The following is a 6,811-nucleotide window of genomic DNA, read 5'->3' on the forward strand; positions in this document are numbered from 1 at the left end:
CTACTTAGAACAAGCTTAGTAAAGCACAGGGACCGCGGTTCAATCCCCCAGCACCACATGCCAGCCAGCCCCGCCCCCTGGTGGGCTGAGCTGGCTACACACACACACACACACACACACACACACACACACACACACACAAATAAAATTAAAAAAAAAAAAGCAGATGGAGGATTGCAGCTAATTCAATACAGGATTTTTTCTCATTCTGTAGGTTGTCTTGTACTCTGTTGGTTATTTCCTTTCTTTTTCTTTTCTTTTTACTTTTTTTTTTTAATGGTACCAGGGATTGAACTCGGGACCCTGCGCTTGCCAGGCAAGCGCTTATTCTACAGAGCTATCTCCCTGAGCCCTGGTTATTTCCTTTAAAGTCTGTTACATATCATAAAATTTACTCATTTAAAGTATATTATGGACTTTAGTAATTTCACATGTTGTGTATCCATCGTTGCCTGGTTTTAGGCCATTTTCATGGTCTCCAGAAGAGACCCACTAATGTGGTACATGAATGCCACACATCTCCATTTTTGTCAGACTCCATCCTGCCCGCTCCATTTCTAGATCTTCCTCCCCTTTGCGCAAGATCTCCCTCCATGTTTCCTGTCGTCTGTGTTTTATTTTGCTCTTAGGGTTTCTCAGGGAAAAGAAATCATGTGAGATACACAGGATATCGAAACTGTGTGTCTGATTTCTTTCACTTAACAGTTTGGTCTCAGGGTGCATCCATTTTTCTACAGGTGACTCAAGTCTATGTTTCTTGATGGCAGAGCAGTACTCCATTGTATGCGAACCCCACACTTTCTTTATCCACTTATCTGTTGATGGACATACATAGGCTGCTCCCCAAACTTAGCTATTATGAATTGTGCTGCAATAAACATGGATATTCATGCGTCGTTATAATGTGATATCTTTTCAGGAAGATACCCAGAAGATGACACATAGATACCTAGAGCTGAGTCAGATGGAATTTCTTTTCTTTTTCTTTTGCGGAACCGGGGATTGAACTCAGGCCCTTGTGCTTGCCAGGGAAGCGCTTATTCCACTGAGCCATCTCCCCGGCCCGGAATTTCTAATTTTTAGGTTTTGAGGAATCTCCCTACTGACTTTGATAGTGGTTGTACTGCTCACATTGCCACCAACAATACAGGAAGGTTATTTTTCCCCCATAGCCTCACCAGCGTTTGTTATTTGATTTCTTGGTAATGGCCATTTTTTTCCTCAAGTTAAATTGGAATCTCAGTGTCATTTACCTTTGCATTTGTCTAATGCCCGATAATGTTGAGCACTCTCTTCATGTGCTTATTGTCCTTTTGTACTTAGGAGAAATGTCTGTTAATTTCAAATGCTCATTTTTTGATTGGGTCTTTGATTTTGGGGGTGGTCTGTTTCTTCAGTTCTTTATATTGTCTGGATTTTTTCTCATCCTGTAGGTTGTCTTTTACTCTTTTATTTCCCTTAAAGCCTGTTACATATCATAAAATTTACCCATTTAAAGTATATGGTGGATTTTAGTATTTTCACATTTGAGCATCCATTGTCGCATGTTTTTAGGCCAATTTCATTATTCCCAGAAGAGAGCCACTGGGAGTTCTCCATTGCCTTCCGCTCCCAGCCACCGAGATCCATAGTCCTATGGATGTGTCTATCCTGAATACTGCACAGAGACTGTGTAGCCTTTGTGTCCACCCTCATCTTGTCAGGATTCGTCATGTGACATGGGCCTCTACTTTATTCTTTTTTTCTGGCTCATGACATCCCATCATCTGGGTATAAAGGATGGTATCGCACAAGGGACACCCTCTGAGAGACATGTTGTTAGGTGACTTGGTCACTGTGGGAATGTTGTAGAACGTAGCATGCAAATTAGCATGGTGTAACCTGCTGACTATGTGAGTCCCAAGGCTGTGATGAGCCAGGTGATACAGGACTAAAGTGAGCACAAGGGACACAGTAAACAAAGGGGTCTGAGGGAGCTGCAGGCAGAGCAGGGCCCACTGCTGCACAGAGCACTTCTTACATAGGAGGGAAAGAAGCACACTCTAAAGCAGCAAGCATAGTAAGTACGTAGACCAGTAACACAGACACTTAGTCTGACCAGTTATCATGCACTGTGTGGAAATGTGTGGGCTGTGCTTTTATGCAAATGCCAGTAGGCGCGTTGACACCAGTATCATCGCAAACACCGGAACAACACATTGTCCTATGAGGTTACAACAGCTACCATGTCATTAGGTGACTGGAGTTTTATATTATAATGTAAAAGATCACTGCCCTACATGGGGTCTGTCCTTGACCAAAATATCATTGTGTGGTGCATGGCCACAGTAGTTGTTTTTTTTTTTTTTTTAATAAAAAATCCACTCATCTGTTAACTGCTCTTTGGGTTGTTTCCACTTTTCAGCTGTTAATAACTGCTGCTGGGTCTGCAATAGAGGAGCCTCAGTGTGGACATTTGCTTTTATTTCCCTTAGTTACATACCAAGGAGTAGAACCGCCGGGTCATTCGGTAACTCTGGGCTTAGCTGTTTGAGGAGCTGCCACACTATTTCCCGAAGTAGCTGCACCACAGTTACACTTCCACAGCAGTGTGGAGGGCTGCAGCTTCTCCACTCCCTTGGCTCACGGTTTGAACCCAGGGCTGTGCAGACTAGACAAGCATTCTGTCATTGAGCTGCATTCCCAGCCTTTTTTATTCTATTTTGAGACAGGCTTTTGCTTTGGATCCATTTTGAATCAGCTTTTCCATGTGGCATAGGTCAGACTCTAATTCTGTTATATTGTCTGTGGATATACAGTTGTCCTGATTACATCTGGTGACCCACAAAAATATCTTAGAGAATGGCAGGAAACTAAAACAGAACACTGCCCACAGCCTTGGAGGACCCCTGGTGCCAAAAGGCTACCTTGGCAGAGAAGTCAGTGAACACGGCGTGAGATGCTTTGATGTCTAGGGTGGGAGAAGCGGCCTGGAGATTGCAGTCCATTTACAGGGCCTTTGAGGAAACAGTGGACAGCAGGGGCTTGAAGGAAGCAGGGCACTGATGAGTTAGGTCGATGACCCTATTCCAGAGGGACACAGTGGGAAAGCAGATTTGGTAAGAATGAGGGAGTGGCATGAAAGGAGTGGGGAAGTTCAAGAGTTGGGAAATGGAAACAAGTTGAGGAGTCCAAGCACTTTGAAGGACCAAGGAATGGAAAGGGCTGCTTAGGTTGGAGTGGTCAGCCGGGTGTGGTAGTGTGTGCCTGTAGTCCCAGCCCTAGGGATGCTGAGGCAGGAGAATCTCGAGGTTCAGTCCAGACTGGGTAACTTAGCCACTTAGGTCTTAAAATACAAAGTAAAAGGGCTGAGAAAGTAGCCCAAATTGAAGATCTATAATTCAATCCCTAGTATGGCAGAAAAAAAAGATTGGAACAAATAAAGGGACCCAGTGAGCTCACAGGAGTAGCATCACTAGTTGTTAGCATTATTATTGACAACTAGAGTGTGAATCCTTGCTAGGTTTTAGACACCATGTTGAGTGAGCCCTTAGCTGTACCATCTTTTGATCCTTATAAAGGTTTACAGGGTGAAGCTGTGAGTCCTGGAGCAGCTGCCTGGTTGCATTACTACTGTGTGACCATGGCCAGTACCCGGACAATTAGGGTGATCAGAAGGGCTCGGATCTGCCCTTGGCCTTTGGTGGAGGTCTGGCTGGGAGGCTGCCAAGGCTGCTGTAGGATTGAGCCAAGTTCAGCGGTACAGGATGATTCAACATAGGGTTCCAGATGCCAGGCACGTGGTATCATTTAGTTATAATCTTGTGAAAGCTGGTTTGTGTCTTTTAAGCTTTAAAAAGGTTTGCATTTTACAATTAGTTAAAGTCTGTAGAAAAGTTGTAGCTGTGGCACAGAATTTCTGTGTATCTTTCATCCGTTTTCCCTAGCTGGTTTCATTTTATTACATCATTTTATTATTCTTTCTTCTTCTCCACCACGACATACCTATGTTTGTTTCTGAATTGTTGGAGAGTAAGTTGTGCATATGCTGCCCCCATTACCTTGGAATTCTTCAGGGCGCATTTCCTACAGTGTTAGAACGTCATCCTTCATTACTAAAGGTGACACCATCAAAATTAGAAAATCACCGTTGTTTCAGTACTACCTTCCAATTATCGGTCTCCATTCAAGCTTCTCTGCTTGTCCAGTAATGTCCTTTAATGGATCTGATACCCACAAGAGGAATTGCATTTAGTTGTCATGCATTTTTAGTATCTTTCAATCTGGGACAGTTAATTTTCCCTTGACTTGCAGAACTCTGACACCTAATGAAGAGGACAAGTCACTGATTTTTTAGGCCGTCTCTCCATTTGGATGTGTCCGGTGTTCTTGCATGATTGATACATTTCTTACAGATTCTCACTGAAGTGATCTTATGTCTTCTCTTGGAATGTGTCATGAGGTACATGCTGCTCATTTGTTCCGTTACTGATTCTGACAACTCTGCTCACTTGGTAAGGATGGTGCCCAAAATCAAAAGAGGAAAGGTTTACTTAACTCATAGTTTATATACATTTTAGTCCATAATTGGCTGGCCCCAAGGCAAGGTGGCATGGCAGACAAGCATGGTGGAGGAGAAACAGTTCATGATGGGCAGGAGGCAGCAAAGCAAGCAAGGGACAAGCCGAGCTTCTGTGCCTTTTCTTGTTTTCAGGCTAGCAGGATTAGGATAGTGCCAAACTAATCGTGATGTAGTGATGACCCACCCTTAGTCTTAGCATTGCACAGTGAATCATCACGTACTCCAGATTCAACCACCTCTGAAAAAGCCCCACCAGTGACTGCCTGAGGCTTTGTAGTGGAGGGGGGCAGTTAGACACAACTGTAACGTTGGGAAGAGAGGCAGTGTGAAGCTGTGGGCTCAGTCTCCATCACAGGGTGTATGGGGGATGGAGAACTGCAGAAATCAGGTGGAGCAAAAACATTAAGCGTAACTTCAAGCAAGGGCCGAGCAGGTGTTTAAGTCCACGCCAACTCAATGCCTTTGTGCACTGAGGGGAAGTGCACTGGTGCAGCCTCCGGGCATGAGACAAAGGAGAAAAGGAGGACCCTGGCAGTCCTTATCACCATGGGGACACCTGGAGCTTTTGCCACAAAGAACCAGCCCTGTCTTCACAACCACTGAGTTGATGGATTTGGAGCCCTTGGCGCTTTGCCTTCCCTGAGGAAGGAGCTCTGCTGCACCGCAGAAGAGGGAAGCCAGCGCTGCATCCTGCCCTTTATGTCTCCCTCCAGGACTGGAGTTTCTGGCTCTTTTGCAGCCACACCTGTGGTCTGTATTCTGACTTTTTGGTCACTCTACATGGCTGTGGGCCTTGGACACTGGCATTACCAGTGCAGCAAGTGGATCCCTTACGCACCCCAGTGCCAAGGGGGTTTCCTTGACCATGGTTTCTTTGTGGGAGGAGAAAAGAGATCATGACAGCTCCAATATTCCTCACCACTACTAAGGACGTCTGTGGTGCTGGCCACTGAGGATCCTCTGGTCTTGCTAGTTTCAGTAGATGAGGCTCCATGCAGTACATCCCTGCAACCTTCCCACAGCCATCACTGCCACCATGTAGCCTTGGGGACAGAGCCACCACACCCCACAAGACGGCCTCACATCCACTTCTCCCTTAGTGTCTTTCCCTTCAAAGCCAGTCCATAAATGATACAGAGATTAGCATGGCCCCTGTGCAAGGATGACATGCAAATTTGTGAAGCATTCCATATTTTTCTGTTCCATGTTATGCCTAAGATGTTTGATATTCAGCCAAATGGTGAGATTAAGCTCACGTGCCTATGTTGTAGGGTAATAACAATAAGCTTCTCTTCTGGAGGATCAACAACCTAAGTTTGCAGACCAAAAATTAGAGAAAAAGAAGGTCTGGAAGGAAAGCCAATGTTCTGGCCCTAGCCTTTCAAGGTCAATGAAGACTCAGGACACAGGAGAACCTGTAGTGTAACATCAATGTAACTCAGTTGTGTCCCACATTCTCTGAGCAAGGAGGTTATGGGGCCACAGAGGAAAGTGATTGATGATGTAGAGTGTGCCTAGGGAGAGTCACATGGAGAGAAAACATTCTCTCAGGCTTTCACAGAGAGCAAATTGGTCAAGCAATGGCCATGACTCATCCACATGGCTGACACTGACAAAGGATCTGCAAACTGCGGTACAGTGTTTCAGGGTAAATCCTGAGGGGATTTGAATGACCTTGTCAGATACAAAAGCTACATTTCTTGTTATATAGGTCTTGCTTTATCTTAGTCTTAACCATTCAGCAGAAAATTATAAAAACAAAGTATAAAAAGTAAAGCCATATTAATAGGCTGAGCTGTAAAAAGCTCATGTCAACAACTTCTGACATTGCCAGTCTTATGGAAAACCCACTACTATTATGGATTACTGGTCTATATTGAAATACTTTGCTGAATTCACACACCTATAATATTTAAATGACAATGGAATACACTTCTCTGACAAAACTAAACAAAAAACGGGATACAAATGAACAACCGTTTTGTATTTGTATATTCAAAATAGTTACGATAGATATACAGCTGCATTCTCTTAATTCAAAGAATAGAAAGATTTGTTCTAATAGTGTTTGTGGATAGGATTTCATGTCTGCATCTTGTACAATGAATAACCACTAAGACAACAATATGCAATGTATTAAGTATTCAAACTGTTCTACTAATCAGTTTTGAAAGTGTCTCATTGCCATTTGTTTCTCAATAAAATTATTAGAAAAAACCCCACAAAAAACAAAGCCAGTTCATAAAGACT

At 43.8% G+C, this 6,811-nt stretch overlaps 1 pseudogene; it reads left to right on the forward strand.

Annotated features, from left to right (window-relative positions):
• Positions 1-5,662: 5,662 nt before the first annotated feature.
• Positions 5,663-5,758, forward strand: LOC111816646 (annotated as a pseudogene).
• The last annotated feature ends 1,053 nt before the right edge of the window (positions 5,759-6,811 follow it).

Source organism: Octodon degus, unplaced genomic scaffold (genome assembly GCF_000260255.1).
Source record: "Octodon degus isolate 3935 unplaced genomic scaffold, OctDeg1.0 scaffold00036, whole genome shotgun sequence".
Lineage (NCBI taxonomy): Eukaryota > Metazoa > Chordata > Mammalia > Rodentia > Octodontidae > Octodon > Octodon degus.